We start from the raw sequence: 22,967 nt of genomic DNA on the forward strand, positions 1-22,967 counted from the left end.
TATAAAATAAACCATATAATATTACTATTGTTTGGTAATTGGTGCACAGAGAAAAAGCCTGGTCTAAGACGAGCGCAGGTGATCACGGTAATACCTACGCAGATGCAGCCCCTGGGCCATATCCCAGTCTCAACTCCGTTGGTAGCAAGCCAAGGTAACTTAATGAACTTGATTGAATTTACTCTGTGTAACAGAAAAAATTGGCCCACCAAATCTTTTTTAAGCATATGTGCGTGTGTATGTGTATGTGCATTTTAGATGGCTTGATAAATCCACAGCTATCTGGATTTGGAACTAATCTCACCCTGTGTGTAACCAACATGCTGGAAAAATTACTTTATGGGCAGCAAGAATAATTCTTCTTAGTCATAAATCAAAGCTCTTTAGGAAGGAAAGATGCATCATGGAATTGTTTTGATTCCTCTTACCAGAAAGTCTTACACGCATGGCCACATTAAAAGACATTTTCAAATGAAAACTGAAAATAGTTTCAGAAAATAAGAGAGCAGAAAGCACATGGGGCTTGATTTGATACCAAGAAAATATAGGCTGAAGGAGAATATTACCAGCTGTGATTCATCTGATGCAAGAGACTTTGCTTTCAAAAATAAGCTCGGTACAGCGGAAGGGTCAAAATTGTACCTGGGATTTAGGATTATGTTATCTGCTGTTCTGCAACACGGTGGCAGAGAGAAAATCTTGCTGATAGTGCTGATAGCGGGAACTGGAGACTGAGGATTAAGCAACAGCACAGATAGCAAACAGCTTTCTTCTGTTAGCCTTTCATAGATTGCAAAAAAAGAAAGAGCGCCTGCCCACGTGAAGCAGACATAAGCTCCATGCCCTGTTGATGAGGCGCTGGGTAGGAGACAGATAACTACCAAAAAGGTTTCATTTTTATTTAAACTGGGGGCGACAGAATGGCTGAGGGCTTCTAAGAGGGGTGTGGGTTGGAGGAAAGTTTCAAAAGCCCAGGAAATCCAGATCTGAAGAAGATGGTAAAGACCTGCCCCAACCCTCTCAGCCTAGGCTGTCCAAGAGGTCCGTCTCAAATCAAGGGCCCTCCTCAACAGGTCTCGCTGTGAGATAAGGCCCACAGGTGTGTTGGAGACCTAGTTGTGGTGGACAGGCTTATGGCTGTTGGTGTTACCTCCTCCAGCTGCTCGCCTCTGCCTCCCTGCCAGGACAGCACAGCCGCCCGGCGTCCCTCTGCCCAACCAAGGGCTGTCGATAGCACAGGGTTTGATGGCAAAGCCAAATGGGTGGCATCCGCTCCAGTTTAGGAGCTGGCCCTCGCGTGGCTCAGCCATCTCTGTGCATGCAGTGCCATCTCCCCTTACGCATCAGAGCCCCAGATATAAACCGTGTCCCTCTTTGAGGATCAACAGGCTTGAAATCTGCTCTGAATCAGACTGTTTTCCAGGCATTTGTCCATGGAGACGGCTCCACTCTGCAGTTTGGCACAATTCAGCCCAAACAGCTCGCTCAAACTCAGAAGATATGCAGACCAGACAAACAATGGAAAGAATTTTGCAAGGAAACAATATTCAAAAATTCAAAATTCACTTAACCATGCACAACCAGTGAAGAAAGCCCTGCAAGCTAGCAGTACAACAAGCAAGCGTTACCCTGCTTTGAGCGTCAGGGGATGGACAGATGACCTCCAGAGGTCCCTTGCCACCTCAATTACTCTACGAATTAGGGTTATAATAATACTTTTGCTTTTCTAAGTCTCCTTTCACCAATAAACCAGCCTTACACTTCTTCCCAAACACTAAGCTGCACCACACCCCATCAAGACCGTTTTGTGCATTTTAACAACCAGAGAAAGAGCTTAAGGCTCTGCTGGGCTGAAGTGACAAATCCGAATCTCACCAGTGAGTGACACAGACCCAGCGGAAGAGCTCAGCTCTTGCAACACCCAACCCCACGCCATAACCTCACTCATTAAACACCGCTCCCTCCCCGGTTGCACTCCCAGGCGCGACTATGAGCTGCCGGCGCATGTGCTCCTCGCTTGCTAAGCTCTGCGCTTCTCACAGCCAGCCAAAAAAAATCCCAGCCAGACCCCGTGATGGGAGACAGATGCAGAGCCACTCCCAACATCCTGCTCTGCCTCACGCGCTGTCTACCACATCACCACCTAAATTGGTTCCAGCATCATCCTCGCTGCTGATGAGGTGCAAAGCAGACGCAACGCAGCCAGAGCTCCCCGTGCCAGCTGGAAGAGGTGAGCTTTGGTGTATAACAACATGCTCGATTCAAACGGGTGCCATCAGTCAAATCTAATGCCAGAAGTTCAAAATACCTCTTTACGACACAGGAATCGTTTGGGCCTTGGATTTATCCTCGATGCTGCATAACATTACCCATTACCTTTACAGCAATAGATAGGAATTTCCAGGTTGAGCAAGAACTTGCTTGAACAGATGCCAACACATCCCAGAGTAACTGGGTAAGAAAGCTGACATCCATCCACCCCGTGTGCTGCGTGCCAGCTCTAAATTCACGTACTGTATGCCCTGCCACACTGAGGCCAACATGAAGGTGTGTGCTGGCCATCAGAGCCAAAAAAAACGCTGAGTTTGGGGCACGCGTTCGAAAAGCCAAGTGGAAGAAAGAAGGTCGTGAGCTCTTCTTCCGAGGAAAGGCAACAGGAGGTACTTTGGGACTGATGTGAGTTGGAGCACAGGGCTGGCACTGGCTCCTGGATTAGTGGTGGGATAGCAGGGAGGCAGGCCGTGAAGGTCTCCTCCAAGTGAGGAACATCACATGCAGAGAGTAGATAGGAAACAGGCACAGGAGACAGCAGGGAACCCGAGAGGCAGATTTTGGCTGCTTGCAATGGGGCTGCAATGCAGAGGAGGGGCTGGGCCAGAGCCAGGACTCTCGTTGGTCCCTGAGGTAAATATGGTTGACAACCTCCCCGACTAAGCTGCGCGACAGGGTTGAAGGCCTGTTGGGAAGTCACTGGATTTTCTAATCCTTCTGGCACTGAACTGCAGCAAGAGGAAGTTTTGCTGCAAGAAGACACCATGGGCCAGTGCAGTGCTCAGCCCCAAAAGGAGTCAGAGGTGGCGTGCTCGGAGCCATGACGGCACTCTGCACGACCAGCCACCAGGCACAGGACCTTATGGAAGAGCATCTCTTATGCTGAGATCAGCCAACAGGAATTTGCATGCAGACGGTGCAGCAGCTGCACTGGACCATATAACTGGATGATGTTGGATGAAGTTTTCCAAGAGGAGGTGGTAGAGCAGAGCACGCAGGACGTGATTTCAGTGCTGTTTGTAAGGACTTGGCCACCTGCACAGAGGCTGAATTTCTGTTCCTGCCCAGTCCCAAGCTGCCATCTGTCTTCCCTGAACTATTCACCCATACATCATCTGCTCAAGCATCAGCTGCTTCAGCTGCTGCACCACTGGATCCAGCTGTGCTGGGTGGAAGCTTGTGTACCTTCCAAAATGGGGCTTGGCCAACCAGGACTGTGAAGAGACGGTCACAAGCCAAATGGGGAACGCCGGTCACAAGCGGTGTTCCCCAGGGCTCGGTGTTGGGGCCAGTTCTGTTTAACATCTTTATCAATGATCTGGACGAAGGGATCGAGTGTACTCTCAGTAAGTTTGCAGACGACACCAAGTTGTGTGGGAGTGTTGATCTGCTGGAGGGTAGGCAGGCTCTGCAGAGGGACCTGGACAGGCTGGATCGATGGGCTGGGGTGAATTGTATGAGGTTTAACAAGGCCAAGTGCAAGGTCCTGCACTTGGGCCACAGCAACCCCATGCAAGGCTACAGGCTTGGGGAAGAGTGGCTGGAAAGCTGCCTGGCAGAGAAGGACCTGGGGGTGTTGGTTGACAGCCGCCTGAATATGAGCCAGCAGTGTGCCCAGGTGGCCAAGAAGGCCAATGGCATCCTGGCCTGTATCAAAAATAGCGTGGCCAGCAGGACTAGGGAAGTGATTGTGCCCCTGTACTCGGCACTGGTGAGGCCGCACCTCGAATCCTGTGTTCAGTTTTGGGCCCCCCACTACAAGAGGGATATTGAGGTACCGGAGCGTGTCCAGAGAAGGGCAACGAAGCTGGTGAAGGGTCTGGAGCAGAAGTCTGATGAGGAGCGGCTGAGGGAGCTGGGACTGTTTAGCCTGGAGAAAAGGAGGCTGAGGGGAGACCTCATCGCTCTCTACAACTACCTGAAAGGAGGGTGTAGAGAGGTGGGGGTCGGTCTCTTCTCCCAGGTAACAAGTGATAGGATGAGAGGAAATGGCCTCAAGTTGCGCCAGGGGAGGTTTAGACTGGATATTAGGAAATTTTTCTTCACCGAGAGGGTTATCAAGCATTGGAACAGACTGCCCAGGGAAGTGGTTGAGTCGCCATCCCTGGAGGTATTTAAAGGACGTTTTGATGAGGTACTTAGAGACATGGTGTAGTGGTGGTTTTTGGCAGTGTTAGGTTTATGGTTGGACTCGATGATCTTAAAGGTCTTTTCCAACCTATATGATTCTGTGATTCTGTGATTCTGAGACAGAAAGGGATTTACCATTAGTTAAGCACACACGTCTGTTCTGGGGTGCTCAGGAACAGTATGATGGCACAAGTGACTTTAGAGCACTGCGCTGAGAGCCAGCACGCACCTCCGTACTGTTTCTTCTGTGCTGTCCTCATAGCTGGTCATCCAGTGCTGCACAGAAACCCATAAAGTGGTACCGCTGGCTTAGCTGGATGTCAATGCAGAACGAAACAAATACCCACGTGCCTACTTACTTATTGTGTTATCTGAACTTCTGAACACGCCCTGCCCCCCAGAAGCAATAATGCAAGGTACAGATTATCTATAATCCACTGACAGCTATTGATCCATGAGGCTATCAACAAACCAGAACGATACATATGTCTATTCAATGTGCAAACATTCGCCCATGACAGCATTGGCAGCAAGAAGACCCAGATAAATTTTGTAAGATGGTACTCCAAATAAGACATCAAGACTCTTTCTATATATCCTTAAACTGAATTACTGAGGAACAAGGTATTTTCTCTGTAAATTACTTGCTGCTATAATTCGTGGATAAAGAAAAAAAGAAATCCGCTGTTTGAGAGCAATAACGGCCCAATCCTTTCCTCTGAGATGTCCCTAGATAGAGTCCTGCAGAGCACCAGGAGAGCTGTTCTGCTGCTAAGCAACAGGCAGACTCCCAGAGAGCTGATGATTTTACCAAATAGATGAGTGCCAAAGGTAAAATATGGGCAAACGCAGCAGTAGATTTCTTCCCCCCCCACTTTTTTCCATGCCCTGCAAGTTCATTCAGATTTGACAGTCAGCAGGTGCTGTTTCAGATTTTCATCCACGTCTCCAGGCGAATGGAAACAGAAATCCAATGTATTCATTCCCGTGCCATTAACACCTAGACCTAAGGAGAGCTTCTTCACTTGCCGGGAATGAGGTGTCTCTTTGCACGCCAAAGTCCAAAATTAGAAGGCAGCCTCGCCAGCTTGCTTGGAGCTGGCATGCTCCAAGGAAGCATTTAAGTCTTTATGGTGGGTTAGATTTTCCTTCCCTTGCCAGCTGATTTTTTCTACACACAGACGCAGCCTTGTGTGTGAAGGCAGAATGAAGTATGGTGAGACAGCAACAAAACAAGTTGACTGTGAGCGTGCATCCACACATGCTTCTGTGCGTCTCCTTTGCAGCCGCCTCTCATGCCAAGGAAGAAGGCTTTAATCCAGGAGATAAAGCACAGTCATAATCTCTACAAGTCCATATGCACGTGAGTTGCATGGCTGAAGGTTCTTGTAGCAACTTTAACCCGGGACTTTTCCCCTCCAAAGTGCAGGAGAAATGCAACTTCCCAGAGAGCACCACAAAACCAATACTCACCTAGAGCCATATCACAGAAAACTCACACTCCATGAATATACGATGTCCGTGAGGAGTATAAAATATTCTTTGAGCATAAAATCAGGTACAGGGCTGAGCATCCAGAGCTTCCATCAGTACCTTTGGAAAATGGGATCTTTCCAGACTCCTTTGGGAAGTGAAGGTGCAAGCTTAGGAGATCTCTGTTTGTGTAATTCAGAGAAGAGCCCACACTTTGGGAAATCAGTTCCAACAAATGGGTAATCTGGGGACTTAAACTGAAGCTGGTGGTTGTGCTGTGGTTCCTTTGTGACAGCGCAAGCCACATCTCCCCGCTTCCTCTGCTGCTTGGCTTGCAGAGTCATTGCAATGCAATGCAAAAGATCTCCATTTTCTTGAGATCAGCTAATATTTTTTTAATCAACTGCAGAAGCCACCTGAAAACACAAAAACTGGTCCCTCTGTAGACACTTTCTTCAAGTTAGACAAGTTTCATTTTGCATGATGGCTTAAACAAATGCTCAAGAGTGGTACCAGTGTGAAATAAATGCTAAGCAGGATTCCGCACTATCTCATTGCCCGAAGAGTTTGGCTCTACCTTAGCCTTGTTTTAACATGGCCATGGTACAGATACGTTACTGCTGGACAGTATGGACATGAGAGAAAAGGTAGAGACCTTCTAATGGCCCAAACCAGAATTGCTATTGAAATAGTCCATGCCATTTCAGTGTTATGCTATACCCAACACAAGGTTGGTTCATTGACTGTCGTCACCTGAGAAGGAAATCCATCACACGTTTTTGGTCAGGTGCATGAGGCGAAAGTGCGTGATAATGCATAAAAGAAAGCACCTTATCAGGAAGCCGAAAGCAGTTTATCCTGATCTCAGAGCTCCTGCACTCAACGGGGAAGCAGGAAACTGTACGTTTACTACCCCCATGTAAAGAATTTGAGAGCACAATGCAACCACCAAACGCCTCCTGAACCAAGACAGAAACTGCCCCCTAACCGCAGGGCTCATCACATTCCCAACTTTGCATCCTCTTCTTTTGTTAAAGAAAGAAGAAGTGTCAGCTCTTCAGAATGAAGGCATTGGGATAATGCTCCCATCTCAGACTGCGATAACTCACAAAAAAAAAAGCCTAAAGAAACAGTTAAAGGAATTTTGGCATACCTGAAGTCACAGTCAGGAGCAAGAAGATTTGAATTTTGTGATTTAGAGAATCTGACAGGAAGGCCATTAGGTCTTCTGTATTACTCAAGTTTCAGATCCCAAACATCTCAAATCTGTATTGAGCTTCCTGCCTGACAGCACAGGTCTGGATGAAGTGCCACTTGCTGGTGAAATTTCTGTTGCATTCTCTTTGTTCGAAGTTATTAGCACGAATGAACAGCAATCCGTAGGGCTACTCAGACAGACTGCTGATATCTTTGCTTTCCGTAGCAATTTCTTCAGACTCTGAAAGAAACGCTGTACTTGATCCCCTCTGCTCAAGACTTCTGGCTAAGAATTGTTCCTCCACATTACGTGGGATATTTTCTTCCTATTAAGCCTCTGTTTCACCTACCCCAAAATATTACTGGGCTTTTCTAACTGGGATCTGCAAAACTTCTTCCCAAACAGGCTCTTTGGATTCTCTCCTCCTGTTTAACTGCTTAGCTCCTACAGTCTTTGTATTTATTTTCCTGGAGGTAAGTTTGATGTAATCTTTGCTGAGTTTTCGTGGCTTTTCGGAAAATGGCACTGAATGCCTTGAGACACCCAGAAACACCCTTGTAAGCTCACACCATTGCAGAGTCCATCTCTTAAAAATAAGTGGGACTCAGTAAAATTTAAGTCTGTAAAAGCTTGCTGTCCTGAGCTGGAATTTTGCCTAAATGAGGGACTTGGTGCGATTTAGTAAATGGTCCTCGACGACACCAAAGTCAGCCTGGAAAATGCCTCTCCATTTCTGAATCTGTAATTGCACATCCCTAACAAACCCACCACCACCTCGCCACACGAGAAGTACGCAGCGGACCAGATGATGCTTAGCAATCATATCCCCTGCTTAACCACAGGGAAGGAGAAAGACGACAGAGTAAGAGGGAGGTAAAGGACCCAGACACCCATGTTCTTCATCTAAAGCACTTCGTTTCCCAGGGCAGAAAACCTTCCACATCTGTAATGCTGCAGAAAAGAAAGCAACCAAGACGGTGTCGAGCTGCAAGGGGAATAGTGTGTAAATCAGGGGCAATGAGAGGTTTTGCTTTGCAAAGGAACAGCTACAGTTCACCTAGAGAACTGTAGATGTGATCTGCGACCTTGTCTCCGATACTCTGCAATTACCCTGGAGGGACAGAGCTTTGGAGAATGACACAAAGCATTCGGAAATTCCTGGGTATTGGCATGGGGGAGAGTAAAGGAAATGGGAGTTTATTTTCACTGCAAGAGACAGTTGGGAGGCAGTGATCTAATTGCCACCTTTGGCAATTATGAAGAGGCTTGAAATTCCTCCTAGCAAACCGCTGCACACTGGGAAAATATTGCAAGGTAGAAGCGTGTGATGTGAACACTGGTGTCGCTTTCAGTGGAAGGGTAATAAACATATGGACCGTATTACCAAGGAGATCTAAGCACAGCAAAAAAAAAAAAAAAAAAAGGCATGAATGAGATCAAGAGGGAACAGGTGAAAAAACCCAACCATGCTGGGACACCAGCAGTTCTCCTTTCTCCAGGGACGGGCTGCACAGCCTTCCATAAATGTTTTGCTCAGCCTTTCAAAGGCATTTCAGAGCTTTCCTGCCAGCTTGAATTTTAAGCATGATTTGCAACGGTGCTTCCCCCATCCGCATGTAAGGGAAGAAAAACTCTCGCCAGTGGATTTTGCATCTAGTGCCAGATGAAAAGAGTGCCTTTTGCAGGCTGAGGCTGGAGCTGCCCTGAAGAAGATCTGAAGACCACGTTAGATCCTGCTGACTCCGACTTAGCATTGAAAATTTGGCTCGAGAGATGAAAGGGTAGCCACCTCTTTAGATGTTTGCCTCACAGAGGAAAGCACCATCCAACACAACACGCAGGATTACAGAAAGCTCTCTGGGGAACCAAGCAATCAAGAAGAGCTTATTCTGCATCAGGACACCTGGGAACTTGGAAAGCAGAGGACAGACGAAGAGAAAAGTAGCTGGTGAAGAAACATCTCCCCGGGAGCCTGGATCAACAGTGGAGTCTGGCATGGAGCTCCTGGGACCCTCCACTATGCAACTTAACTCAAGCAGGATCCCCTGGGAGAAGAAGAGCTGGGACCAGTATCATGGGACGCGTGTGGAATGCATCTCTCCAACGGCACCAGCGCCTGCTGGGCGGGACCGAGCCCCACGCTGCTGCCGGCTGGCTCGCCTCCAGAAACCAGTTGGCCAATTCAGAGCCTGCTAACAGCCTGCTGACATGGGAATAAGAAACTAATGAGGCCTTAACTCCTGTATAACTACAGGCCGGGGTTTGGCTCAGAGCATAGCTTGGAGCCCGGCCAGGCTACGTGGGAAATCACCTCCCGCGTTTGGAGGAGGAGGAGGGTGGTAGCGATTGCACGGCACGGCGAGACTACTCCATTTAACGGCCGAGAAGTCCTCATCGCCAGCTTCAGGCATCGGGGCATCAGCGTCACCCCCTTGAGCATCTCTTTACTGTGCCTGCATTAAAACGGCAAGCCCAGTAGTGACGTTTCATATGTTTTCTCTGCGTTTCTCTCCCTTTTTGTCAATTTACAGCATGGCAGTGAAGTAACAGCAATTTTTGTTTTGAAAGAGGCAAAGGAAAAGCAGTTACTATAGAGAGACCAGCAAAGTCCCACTTTGGCACAGAAAGCAAAGCAAAAGGCCTGATTTTGCCCATGAAGCAGCTCTCGGCTTGTTCTGCTGAGTGCAAGGAAAGAGCTGGTGCGATGCAACTGTAATCGGCTGTATCCTTACCATCAATCACATTTTAATGAGAGTAAATTGAAATTCCAGGCACACATTAATAATGAATGGATGAATTAGCTCTGAGGAACCATCTGATGATGCTTTCACTGGGCTGTGATCTCTACAGGCTAACATCACATTAGGTTACTTTCTGGACACGTATAGGGAAAACTTTGAACAGAAACATTTGCACCAAGGCCCAAATGTGCAGAGAGACTTACGTGCCTGCATTTCAGTTGAGCTGGAATTTCGGAAGTCACAAAACACGGCAACCCACAAAAACCACACCTACTTGCCCAGGCATCTGAGCATTCACAGGCACAAGCGTCGTTGCCATAAATGTTGCCTCAATGCCTCAATTTTCGCCAGCAAGTTTCACCAGAGACATGTTGCCCCTTAGATCACGCTGCTCGGATTGTAGATATTAGCATTTGCAATAGCATCCCAAAACTGGGCTTTCTTTTGCCTAAAATCTCAGAAAGGCCTGTTATGGCCAAGGTGGGTAGAGAAGTCCCAACCCAGCTGAAGCAAAGATGCACTGTCACCTTTGCAAGATAGACAGATCTCTATAGTGTTCACTTGGGTAGCAAGAGAGCTTAATTTTCAAAGACAGCAATGCAGGGGATCTAACGTCTCCTTTCTGTTGTGAATGACGCCAGGCTCCAGGCAGTCAGAGCAGAAATCAAGAGTTTGTTGTCAGGACAAGCATCAGAAATCCCCGAAAACCCATCAGCTGCATTCCCTCTAAGTGCGACCCACCACTAACATGACTTAAAATCCCGTTTTAACAAACCTTGGCTTCTCACTCTGGAGACTCCCAGCTCATTTCCCACCATGGCAGCCAAAATAGTGGCTGCTATAGCTGATAAAATCAGTTTGGCTGGATCTGCAAGTATCACAGCATAGGATGTTTCCTCCATTTGGCCAGGGAATGCTTGTCCATGTGAGGATTTTAGAAACATCTTCCTTTGCAAAGCTCAGGACGCATCTCCTGTTTGATTTAAGCGCTGGGATTTTCCAGTGCAAAGTTATTAAAGGGGTCTGTTATGCAGCAAAAAAGATTACTTAAAATCTTGCAGACCGGTGCCTTTGGTGGACTTTGCTCACACTTTAGTTCCTTAAGAGCTGGTTGGCCAAGGCAACCAAAAAACATCTGCTACATCCAGGTGGTTTACTTGAATTCACCACTCCCTTCTCCCCAAGCCTGTTGGCCACGTATCCCTGTAAACAGAGAAAAACGAGTGTCATTGGGGGCTGGGGCAGGAGTCGGCTCTGATCTTTCTCGCACCAGTGTTGCACCTCCGTCTCCACCAGCCCCCAGGCACCACCGCAGCGCAGCTCCTCTCCGACACGAGGCCTCGCTCCACGCAGGAGACATCCCCACCCTGCAGATGTATTTCTGATCATACAAGCCTCCAAACCCACACATCTACCCCTCAGAGCAGCTCCAAAACCAGAGGCGTGTAACACGCAATTTCTTACACCATGCTGCCGACTCTCTTCAACACCCTCTAACTTTAGGGGTAAAACCTGCCTTATGCTGAACGGGCCGATCGCTTCTGGTTCAGACACGCCGGTCAGAAACAGCTCTCTCCTCTGACTCAGCACAGCTGGAACAAGAAGAGACCAGACTGCTTCTCCATCTTACTCTCCCTTGGTCATAAGCCTGCCTTTTGGGTCCTTCCACCCCCATCCTAATATCCTCAATTCCTTCCTCCCCACCAGCTTTTTTTATTTTTTTCCCCAGCAGCCTGTCGACGTGCCTCTTGAACTTATTTATAGTCTTATTTATAGCATGGCTTCAGCCACCTCACTTGTTAACCTATTCCATATGTTTATTCCCCTTTGTGTGAAACAGGGCTGCGTGAGCTCTCCTTTATCCCTGGGGCCTTTTATTTTCAGACAGTGGCCCCGGCTGCCCTGCCCCTCACATGAGACCTGCTTTTTGCTCCAGCAAACAAAAGAGCAGCTCAGAAATGGTCCAGGGTGATGAGAGAGATGTGCCAGCTCTGTGCCAGCCCTAACAAAGACGGATACCCAGCAGAAAGCTGGTACAAGGCGCATAGCAGGTTTTGCTCCTAAGAGCATCCCGACGGGATGAAAGCAGACCAGGTTCACCTGTATCCAGAGGGACACGGACACTGGGAAGCCGATCTCACTGGGGATTTATCCTCAGCTTTTTCTTCACTGAGTCCACAGCACTGTTTGCAAACTCTGTTCTTAACTTTTCCCATCCTCTGTTGGCTCATCCCTGGGGCTGCTCTGATCCAACCTCCTAAGCCACTTCAGAGCCACCACTATTTCTGGTGTCCCACAGCTGACCAGTGCCCCCAGTATACTTTCTCCCACCCCAAATCTCAAGGATCAGCTTCCCAAAAGCAGCCAGGTTTGAGTGGCATTTCCTACAGCTGCAAGTGCCTGAACTTCCAGGTCCATCCAAGGTGAAAGATGAGCAACCTCCAGGCACCACCGCCCAAATGACCGGCAGCAATTCATGTAACAAGTCAGGCCATTATTTTAAGGAAGAAATTTTTTACGATGAGGGTGGTGAAACACGGGTCGCCCAGAGAGGTGGTAGATGCCCCATCCCTGGAAACATTCAAGGTCAGGTTGGACAGGGCTCTGAGCAACCTGATCTAGTTGAAGATGTCCCTGTGCATTGCAGGGGGGGTGGACTAGATGACCTTTAAAGGTCCCTTCCAACCTAAACCATTCTATGATTCTATGATTTTCCCAGCTCCCTGATTAGCTTAACTTGTCAAAGGAGATGGTTGCTAAACCTCTCACATTTCTCCTTCATGGCTGGGGGGTTGCTGGCTGTGTGGCAGGGTTAATTTGCACCCAGGGTCCCATTAAAAGGCCACCGTGGAGGCACATCTGCCCTTCCCACCTTGTCTGCAAGCCCAGCTGCAGCCAGGCAGAGCTCTGCTCTGCGGAGTGGCCCCCCATGTGCCATAAATATGTGAAATAAGGGCTTTCCTGGGGGACCGTCATTGATTGCAGACAACACTGCAAGCCCAAGGTGCAACATCAGAGACACAACAGGTCCGTGTTCAGCATCGGGGCAGCTTTAGAGGCAAGCAAGCTAATACAGCACTGGATCTCTCCTTATTGATTTCTGCTCTTCATGCTCAGTTCTGTCCTCTCCCTGGCTAGCAGCAATAACTTATCCTGGAAAACCCCAGGCAGAGCCTGCCAGCACCTGCTTTCCTTCTCGGCAGCTTTTTCCAGCCCTGTGCATGGGGCACTTTGGTTTTCCTCCTCCTGACTTGCAAGGAACACGTTGGTGGGACTTTTCCTAGCACCTCCTTGGCGTTTGCATTCCTCGTGCCCTAAAGCCGCTCTGTTGTAAACTCCAGCATCTCGCAGCCGGCCTCTCCTCCCCGAACTGCTCCAGCAGCTGCTCTCTCTTTTTTTGTCATGCCGGCTTTTGTTCCCTTCAATGCACAACCGTGAAACACCCTGCGCTTTTCCAGCCTCATAGCATCCCTTCCCCATCGATTTCAGAGGCCTTCAGAGCAGGCTGTGAGCAATCCCCTGTTTCTCTTCTCTCATTTTCTAAAGAGAAAGGTTTTCCATAGTGAACTCCATAATCGTGGTGTTTCTTACGCAAAGTGAACCAACAAACAACTTCCCCCCCGCCCCCCCCCCCCCCCCCCAAATAAATGATAAAAGTCATTTTTGCCCACCAGAAAGCATCAAAACAGGCACATGTTCCCTCTGCTTTCTTCTTCACCCCTTTTTCAGGTCAGCTTTAGACAGGAAAAAACCTCAGGCTGACAGTGATATCTCTAAGGCAATTCAGGAGTCTCCCCTGGGAAGCAGCAGGAGTCTCATTATTTTATATTCTCCCAGACAGAATACTAAGTTTGGGGAAAAGCCTGCCCTGGCCTTAGTAATAAGAAAGGAAACTTCCCAAATTGCTCTCTGGAGCCCTCGGATTCCTGTTTCATTACCTCAGCGTGAGCAGTCCCAGGCGTCTTTTTTTAATACCTGTTGATCAACAGGGGCAAGGCTCTGCACGTCTCTGGCCAAAAGGCTCGTTCAATATTATGAGCAAGTCTTAATATGAGCACGGAGAAGGGAAAATACACACTCTGCAAATTCACTTCACCTTTTCTGTTGTAAAACATGCTGGATTTTAATGATTTCTATTTACCAGCACCTCAGATTAGCTTTAAAGCATTTAGCAGTAATTTATTTTCCTTTTTTTTTCCACTGTGAAACAGCAAAAAAACCCACAACCCTGCAGACTTTAAGTCAGAAAGTAGACAAGATTGCAAGGTCTCATTTTTCTGGAAAACCACTGTGCCGGCAAGGCTAGAAAGAGATCGTTCAGATACAAAGAGAGGAAAAAAAAATCAGATCCAAATATATCTGCAGATAAATATTTTACGCTTTTTCTGAATCGCTGGGTGGGATCAGCTGAGCTCCCGAGAGCCCTGCGCTGTGCGAGGCTGCCATCTCCTGGGGTGGGCAGCCCCAATGCCAGGGCATTCACCAGGAATTGGGTTGGATTTGATATTTTAACCCCAGAAATAATCGCCTCACAGGGAAGGTGAACTGATGCCTCCATCTCCAGCTTTTACGGAAAGTGGAGAGGTTTTCTAAGAAGTGGGTTCAGAGTTTAAACGTGCAGGTGGGGAGCAGAGAGGGTGGACGTGCCTGTTAGGACTTGAAGAAGCGATGCGGGGAACTGGGGTACGCTGCATTTCATCGGGAAAGCTATACGTTTCCCCATTTATTGCAGCTGCTTCTCTTATTGCAACGGCATTTCTCCCCCTTACGGCTCCAGCAGCCCATTTGCAGTGACGTCTGCTTTGTCCCTTCCACCAGAGTCTCCTGATGGCACTGCAGAGGTGGATATTGAGAGTACGGCAGATTTTGCTGGGTGAGCAATGGTCTATGGGAGGGAAGGGATGAGAGGTGATGCCCCCTTACCTGCCATGAATACGTAGCTCGTGGTGTCCTCTGGGCGCCTTGGTTCCATCTACGTGGGTCAGAACATCTCTGTGCTGTAGGAGGAGGTTGGCTGCAGCCATTGCTCGCAGGGATGGGACCAGTCAGGGGACTCTTGCCATGGTCTTGTGCAATGGGCAAGCTTTGGGTCTGGGGATGGTGGCATTACCCTTGGCAGGGGGCAAGCTGGATGCTGATCTGTTTTAGGAGCATAAAGGCATCGGTTTAGTGCAGAAGCAGAGCCCCCCTGCTCTGCACATGGACAAATATTGAAGGGTGAAGAACTTCCCTTCACCTTGGGAGTGGAGAATACTCAAGTTCAATACCAGAAGAGGAACATTTGGTCAACTAGGCCCCCCTCGGTATGTCCCAGGCACATCACCTTCCCACACATTGCCTATATTAAATGGGATGACTTTAATTAGAGCAGCGCATTAGTCCTAGAGTGTGCTACAGATGGAGGACAGGCTAGATGAAGGTGCTGAAAGCCTGTGTTAGGAGGTCAAAAGCAACCAGATCCCTTGCTACAAAGGACAGAAAAGCCCATAGGCCCCAAAGGTCCTAAAAAAGTGGGGAAATGCCTGACTTGCTCACTTGTAGGCTGTTAGCTGCTGCCGGTCTCTCTTGCACAGCCACAACCTGAACGGGATGCTGCAAGGAGTCAACCTGGAAGCAGTAGCATGAAATGCCCCCCCACATCCTGCAAATAAGTTTCTGCCTCCTTCCAAGGAGTTTTACTTACCAGGAGCAGACCCCCATAATCACTCTGAGACTGCTAGCAGCTCTTTGGGTTTCAGAGAGAAGAATTAAAAACAAATTAGAGGTAATGAGGTCTTAAATTGCTTCTGAATCTACTGTGTGGCTGAGAGTTTTGGTGGATTTGGATAATCAAATCAAGCAGGGCCCAGGGCATGCAGAAGGCTGATATGGAGTTTAAGAATACTTTCAAGCTTCCCATTGAATATTGAATGTGATGCAACTGCCCTTTCTCATTGAAAACAGTAGTAAGAAACTCACTCAAAGCCATAGACAAGAACCAGACTCAGCCTGAAGAAATGCTGTTTCCCCGTGTAAACTGTGCCAGTGCAGCATTAATTGACTTCTGTTATTAGTTACTACTTCTATTCTTCTAGAATAGTTATATATAGTTATTCTTCTATTCTTAGTTACTCCAGACCTAAACGGTTGCAGAGGATCTCGAGAGAGAGAGACAAGGCGATGGGAACTAAGGGGCTCTTCAGTTCTCTCCATCCTTTTCTGCATAGTAGTGCTACGTGGGTTGTCAAGGCTTACGAGAATGAGTTATAGGACTGGGGACAGATTTTCAGACGCGGGAGATGTGCTACACATTCTCATGCCACAGATGGGGCGCCGAGGGACAGGGCTGTGTTTGGCGGTGCGGATGCATGTCAGCATGGACACCCCGCACCAAAACCACACAAGTTCAGTTCTGAATGTCAAAGGACGAGGTGGTGGGGCACGTCTTGCTTGTTAGCAGATGGCTAAAGCTTATCTGTATAAATTCATTTACTAATCAAAATCAACAGTTTATGTGTTTTGGAAGGTGAAAACAGCAGAAATCAGTATTTAGAAGTGGGACAGGATGAACCCTAAGCCACTTAGCACAAACTTGTTTGCAATGCACTACTAATCCCCTCCTATCCTGTCTTCATTAACCTCGTGTACACTGTACCTGTGCAACTGATAACACGGCAGTGTTTGGGAAGCAGATTTCAGACAGCCCCCCCCCGCCTTCCCCACTGAGGGAGCCCATCCAACAACGTTTTAAAGCAGGTTTTGTATCTCATTGGAAGGGGGTTTTTTTTGCCCTAAACTTTTAAGGAAATAAAGCAAGCCACCCCCCTGGGAAACATGGCAGTCTTTGCCAACATCTCCAGCGGTCACCTCTGTGCAGCAGCCGGAAGGTCCTGCTCTCAGCCGAGCCCTGTCCTCGTGCACGGCGGTCACCCTCATCAGCTTTCCCAGGTCATCCCTGATGGTAGCTCCAGCTGGACACTTCCATGAGTGGGTTTACCCTCCTGAAAAAGGTCTCACGAGCAGAGGAGCCGGGACAGGGCTGGGAGCAGGGAGGGGATGCCTCATGCCTTCACACTTCCTAGAGAGGTGCCCCAAGCCTGCCAGTGTTTAAGAGGCATTTGGGCAATGCCCTTAATAACACGCTTTAACTTGGTCAGCCCTGAAGTGGTCAGGCAGTTGGACTAGATGATCGTTGTAGGTCCCTTCCAGCTGAAATAGTCTAGTCTAGTCTATTCTATGTCACTCTACAGCACCCAAGGATGCCTGGAGAATACAGCTCCAAGGCTGTGCCCATAAATGCCTTTTGAAGCCCAAGGCCTTGAACCTAAACTTGCCACACACCCATGCAGCTCAGACATACAGTCTCTTACACGAAAAGGAGGGCTGCAGCATCCCTTCACAATCTCTCCAGTCTCTCTCTTTCATTAACAAAAACGACCGCAGTTTTCAGGCTTTCTTTTAACACGTAACCAGTAACAGCCATAAAATCATGTTTCGTCCTTTGCATGGGAAACAACCTGGGGAAACCCCACCACACTCAAGCCCCTCCAACCCGCCTTTTCAAGCATTCAGAACTGATTTAAAACACCTTGTTACAACAAAGAGGAGCAACACGATTTGGTCATCGGACTACTTGTCTCCTAGGGACACCTCGAAGCTCTGTTGGGCCAAACACCACACCAGACCTTGCTCCAGACAGGTGTGACTCAACTTCTGCTGCAGCCCACGAGGTTCAGGTTGCCATCCCAAGGAAAATGCATGTAAGGCTGCCTTAGCAACGCCAGAGCAAAGAAAAGCAGATTACCTCCAGGACTTAATCTTCCTACTTCCTATTTTCCTCTTTTAAAACTAATCCTCCCACTCACTGGAACCAGGGCACCAGGGCTTTATGCTCCCCGCAGTCTGGGCAAGGATTTTGTGCATCCAGTCCTCTAGCAGAAGTATGGCACTTTCCCTATGTGGGCCAGGATTAATATAAAGCGGTTAACTTAACTAGCAACATATGTCTGCATCTTTTTTCCCACTGCCATTTAATCTCTCTTATCCACTGACCATGCAAGTCTCCCGTAATCACTGCAGAGTAATTATGTGATTATTCCAGCCCTCTAAATTACAGCTGCAGCTTGGACCCTAGCAATTGCAGGTGACACAGCAAGGCTGACTTTCTCAACTGTTAGTTAATTACAATTAGACAGAAGAAAAAAAAAAAAAAAAACCCACACCACAAACCACACAATAATAATCATTAAAAAACCTGCCAGAAAATGAGACTTCTGCTGAGAATTTTCACCCCAATCTTTCTCATCACAAGGACGATTAGAGTGGGAGCCATTAATAAGATGGCAATTTATGTTAATTTATCAGCACCTAAGCCCAAGAGACTTAATAAAACTAGCTAAAAGGAAATTTATGATAAACAAAGGCAATTATGTTGTTGTTGTTATTACAGTGGCCTTTCAAATCCTGTTGTGCTGGGTATTATTGCCTAACCAGCCTGGGCAAGGAGGAGGAGGATGGGGAGTGCAGCAGGAGGTCTCGCAGAAAGCTGAGGACAACGTCAGATGGAGTCTGCAGGTCCTCATCAGACCCCCTCCTGCAACGCCTGCACACCCAGCAAACCACAAGATTTAAAAAATAATGAAATCAGTAGAAACAAGGCTTTTACAAGGGAGGGGATGAATTGTAACAAGACCAATTTGCAGTCCCTCTCCTTGCCTTTCTGACCCCTTCCTGAGTGTGGCTTTCCTCCAGTGTCAGGGTCTCTCCGATGCCATTGAGCTGGGGCTGAGATCTCCCCTTGAGGTAGGGAGGGGAACAAAGATCTCAGGACAACAGGAGGTACAGAGGAGAGCAACCCCCAAAAGTCACAGGCCCTTTTTTTTTTTTTTTTTTGCCTTTTTTCATAGCATTTGGAATTTCTGATGAGAATTCCCAAAGTGTAAGTGGCTTCACAACTGGTGAAAAAATAGTAAAATGTTAGCCATCTGCAGGATTTGTTGGGGTTTTTCTATTGTTTCACTGATTGTGGCTTGAGTGAGAAACATCCATGAACGTTCTTTCTGAATCTGGCGAGTTTCAGCCAACTCTATGGCAGGCTGAAGTGCCCCAAACTTCCCCTCCCCTGCACGCTGACATCCCCAGCCTGGGAAGAGGAGCAGGGCAGGAAGATGGAAAGGGCATGAATGAAAACGAAAGGGGAGGGAAGATATCTTCCCCAAGGAGCATGTTAGGAGGCTACAGGTGAGCTCCATCAGAAGTGGAGAGGATGCGATTTTAATCCCACGATGATCTAAAATCCACTGAAATCAGCAGAGAAACCCCCGAGGACCCCAGATGAGGTCTTGACTCTGATGCAGAACCACACACTCCTCTGCCTGGGTTGAGCTGGGCACACAACGGGTCAGATCCTCCATGGATGTAAATCCTCATCACCTGCATGATTTGATCCAGCACTTCTGTCTGGTCTCTCCATTCTTCCTTTCCACTCAAACTCATCGCCCTGTGCTGCAGTATGACTGAACGCAGGTCCTCCATCTCACTTAAATTTATCTACCGAGCACATCGCGCTGTCCAGTCGCTCCTGGGTTCTTTAAGGGCTCACAAAGGGACAATGAACTGGAAGCGTGGCCCAATCTGTAACTGTAATTGATGGCATCAGCAAATTCAGAGCCATGTTTGGGACTAAAATACTGTAAGAGGCCATTTTAAGAAAGAAATAGTGTTGGGTCAAATGCTTTATGGTGGTAACGAGCAGAGCCCTGCAGAATAACAAACATGTCTGTATGTACAAATACCCATGGGTCGCTTAGATTTTCCCCACAGTGACTCAAAGAGACAATGTTATGGTTTTGCAATGTGACATCACAGGGCGATAAAAATAAAAGGAAAGGGAGAAGAAAAAATCTGGTGATGAATTGCAAAATAAACTGGCTTTCCAGCAACCCAATAAAAGGAGAAGAATATCCTCCATTTCCAGAGGGAAGATGGAGAACGGCAAAGATGCGCTTTACAACCCATTCTGCTGGTAGAGACCAGGGGTCTGCTGACATTAATTTTACGCATTCCCTTCTCTTCCCTCAAAAGAAAATCGAGCAAACCACTGTGATTTAAGAAATGATAGCCTGACAGACTTTCACTGCAGGCAACCTTCATCAAACATTAGCCTCCTGGCTGCACTGCAGAGCAGTCAGTTTTCAGTCTGTTTTAGAAGATCCTTATTTTATCCCTTGCTGTTTATGATCAGAATATTTCATCTATTTTCACAAAAGCCTTCTGCCAAACTCCCTATTCAAGTGAAAATAGCAGGAGTTTCCCAGTCATATTTGGGGAAATATCATTAAAGTTCAGAAGGACTTTGCTATTGGCATCATGTTTTAAAAAGAGATTAGAATTGATTTTGCTAAACCACACTTCAAAAATATAAAAGAGGAAAAGCTTCAGCTATTCTTCTAATCTGGCTTTGTTTGCTCTGTACTAATTTGTAAAGTGTTTATGTTTGAACTCATGTTCAGGACAAGTAACCACAGCAGTTAATAATTTCATGTATATACCACATTTGGGCTATAGAGTTCGAGGGCCTGAGGAAATGGAGGAACATCAAAGTTATCCAACCAGCCAAAGATAACATGACTCACTGGTGCAAACGGGAATGAAAGGCAAGTCTTCCGGTTTGCCAAGGCTCCTGTGAGCTATTGGCAGTGTCTCCACAGGAGGCTACAGCCAAAGGAGAGTGCTACGTATTCTCAAGATGACCAAGTGGTTCAGAAATGCTCCTGGCCTTATAATAGGATGAGAAGGGAGCACAAAAACACCAAACACCTCTAATGCATTACCTACACCAGGCAATTAAACATTCCCAGGACAGTCGCCAAGCTCTGCTTGTATTTACAGTCTGGGAGGATGCCGTGTCCCTCTTACCGCTGTGATGCAGCGGTGGTAGTATTCATCCAAGCTGTGGGTAACCCAGCTCCTGCTCTGCCTCAGTCCAAATCTGGGTACCTAGATGGCTTTTCTAGACACCGTTTTTTTGGATGTTTTGTAGCTGGAGCTAATCTCACTTCTCCTGATTTCACCTGGTGAAGAATGACTGCATCAGCTGAAACACAGAAATCCAGGAGCTGTCAAGAATCCAGAATCACCTCAAGAAGGATGAGCTGGTTGTGGTCTCTGCTGTAAAGACAACACTACGCAAAAGAGAAATGTTTGCTGAAGCAGAGCCCAGGCTCTGGGCTCCTTCTCTTGCCGGGACCTCCCTTGGTGCAGGGATACAGACTGATCCACATTTTTGCTCAGGCCAGATGACACGATGCCCCCATGTCTCATGGGACAACCTCAGTGAGAGGTGCCGAGACCACTAACCCTGGGACAATGGATGATGATAGCCATGAATCCAAATGCAAAACCATTGGAAGAAGAACCAAATGTGAGTCTCTGTCTTTTTGGAGAGGTGCCCCAACCATCGCATGGTGGAGGTAGGGATCCTCTATTCCTCCAGCCCTGCTCACTGCGGAGCAAAACAGCACAAGCTGTTTCACGTTTCATTGTTTCATGCACAAGCTGTATGTTGCTCATACAAGGTCCACATCATCACTCAAGCTAAGCTCACACTCACTACCCCTAATACTGGGGAGCTTTAGGCCAGGGACAGATTTGGGGTGTTAGGGGAGGTTAAGTAGCAAAAAATAAGTTTGTGAAGAACATGGCCACCTGCAGAAAGAGAAGCAACCAAGCAGGACAGGAGGAGGATCTCCATTTTGCATCCAGTTGCCTTCAGGGCAGTAATGCCCTTCAGTGAATGTAGCCTGTGGTATTTTAAGCACCTCCAGAAAATGACGCCTCCACCTAAGTGACTTGTTTAATCAGGCCCAAGCACTGCAGCCCTTGTCCTAAGGGCAGGGCCAAGGATGCTGCTAGGGGCTCCATTATCTTTTTGTGCTCAGTTCACACCGTTCTGTTTAAAAGATTAATGAAACATATATTCTCAATCAAGAAGCTATTTCAGAAGCTCTTACTTCCAATCAGTTGTACAGTTCAGTTAGTAGCATCACCTGCCCTTATTTTGCTGGGGAGTTTTAGCAAAATGGTTTGTGGATATTTATTTCCCAGAGTAGCATTTACACATTGATGGACTGAATATTGCTGGTGCTAAAGACGGGTAATTAATGCATATCTAATGGCGCATGGAGTGTGCTAAACTGCCCAACAGTAATTTGGGGTAGGAAGGTGCATAGATGAGGATACCTGGGCTTCTTCCTTGAGTGATGCGTGTGTTTTTGCAGCCAAAGAGCACATGCCCGTTGCCAAGAGGTGAATAACAAGGAGGTGAATAACATCTGAGCATCTTACCACCTACGGCTGTAGACAAGTGAAGATCCATGGATGGTGGATCTCAGACAGGCTGAGCTCACCCAGCTGAGCTGAAGAGGACTACTCCCACTTAACAAGATAATACCCTATTTCAAGAATTCATAATTTGTGTCTTGTGGGTCTCATCTTGTCCATACCAGTGCTCATTTCCCCATGTTATGTCTGGCTCCAGCACAAATCCTTGGGAAATCTTCTTGTCACCACTTCTTGTCACTTCTTGTCACTTCTTGACGCAGCTCAGCATCAAGCCATGGCAGCAAGATGTGCAAGGGGACACCACCAGAGCAGCATATTTCTGTCCTTTGATTGTAAAGGTAAGCTAAAACAACCAGCAACACTTCTACTCTAGACACCCAAAGTTGGGTTACATGACTTGCAGCCAGAAGACAGGAAGCCAGAGGCCATGTCCTGCTCTGTCACCAGCCTGGGATGCTCAAAGGGAAAGTTTTGGGCCACGGTTTTGATGGAGGAAGAACCGAGGCACTGACTAAGGGTCCCATCAGGAAGGCAGCCCGATGCCGAACTTGCAGCAGAAAAGTCAAGTTATAGTTCAAACATTTACCTGACTTGAGAAGCCTCCCAGCTGCTTTTTGGGCATCTCTGGCCAGTATCACCTTGTTTCTTGTTCTGGAAATAGTCAATATCCTCATAACACAACTCCCTCTTTTTCAGCAGCAAATTAGCTCACATTGCAATTTGTATTACAGCACTTAGGAAAAAAAACACATTCAGCTCCACTTTAACTGTTTTAACAGCACTCAGTAAGTCTCTCCGGAGCTCCCAGAAGCACTGTGTGTGCTGGCTGCTCT

The sequence above is a fragment of the Mycteria americana genome, chromosome 1 (genome assembly GCF_035582795.1).
Source record: "Mycteria americana isolate JAX WOST 10 ecotype Jacksonville Zoo and Gardens chromosome 1, USCA_MyAme_1.0, whole genome shotgun sequence".
NCBI classification, from domain to species: Eukaryota; Metazoa; Chordata; class Aves; order Ciconiiformes; family Ciconiidae; genus Mycteria; species Mycteria americana.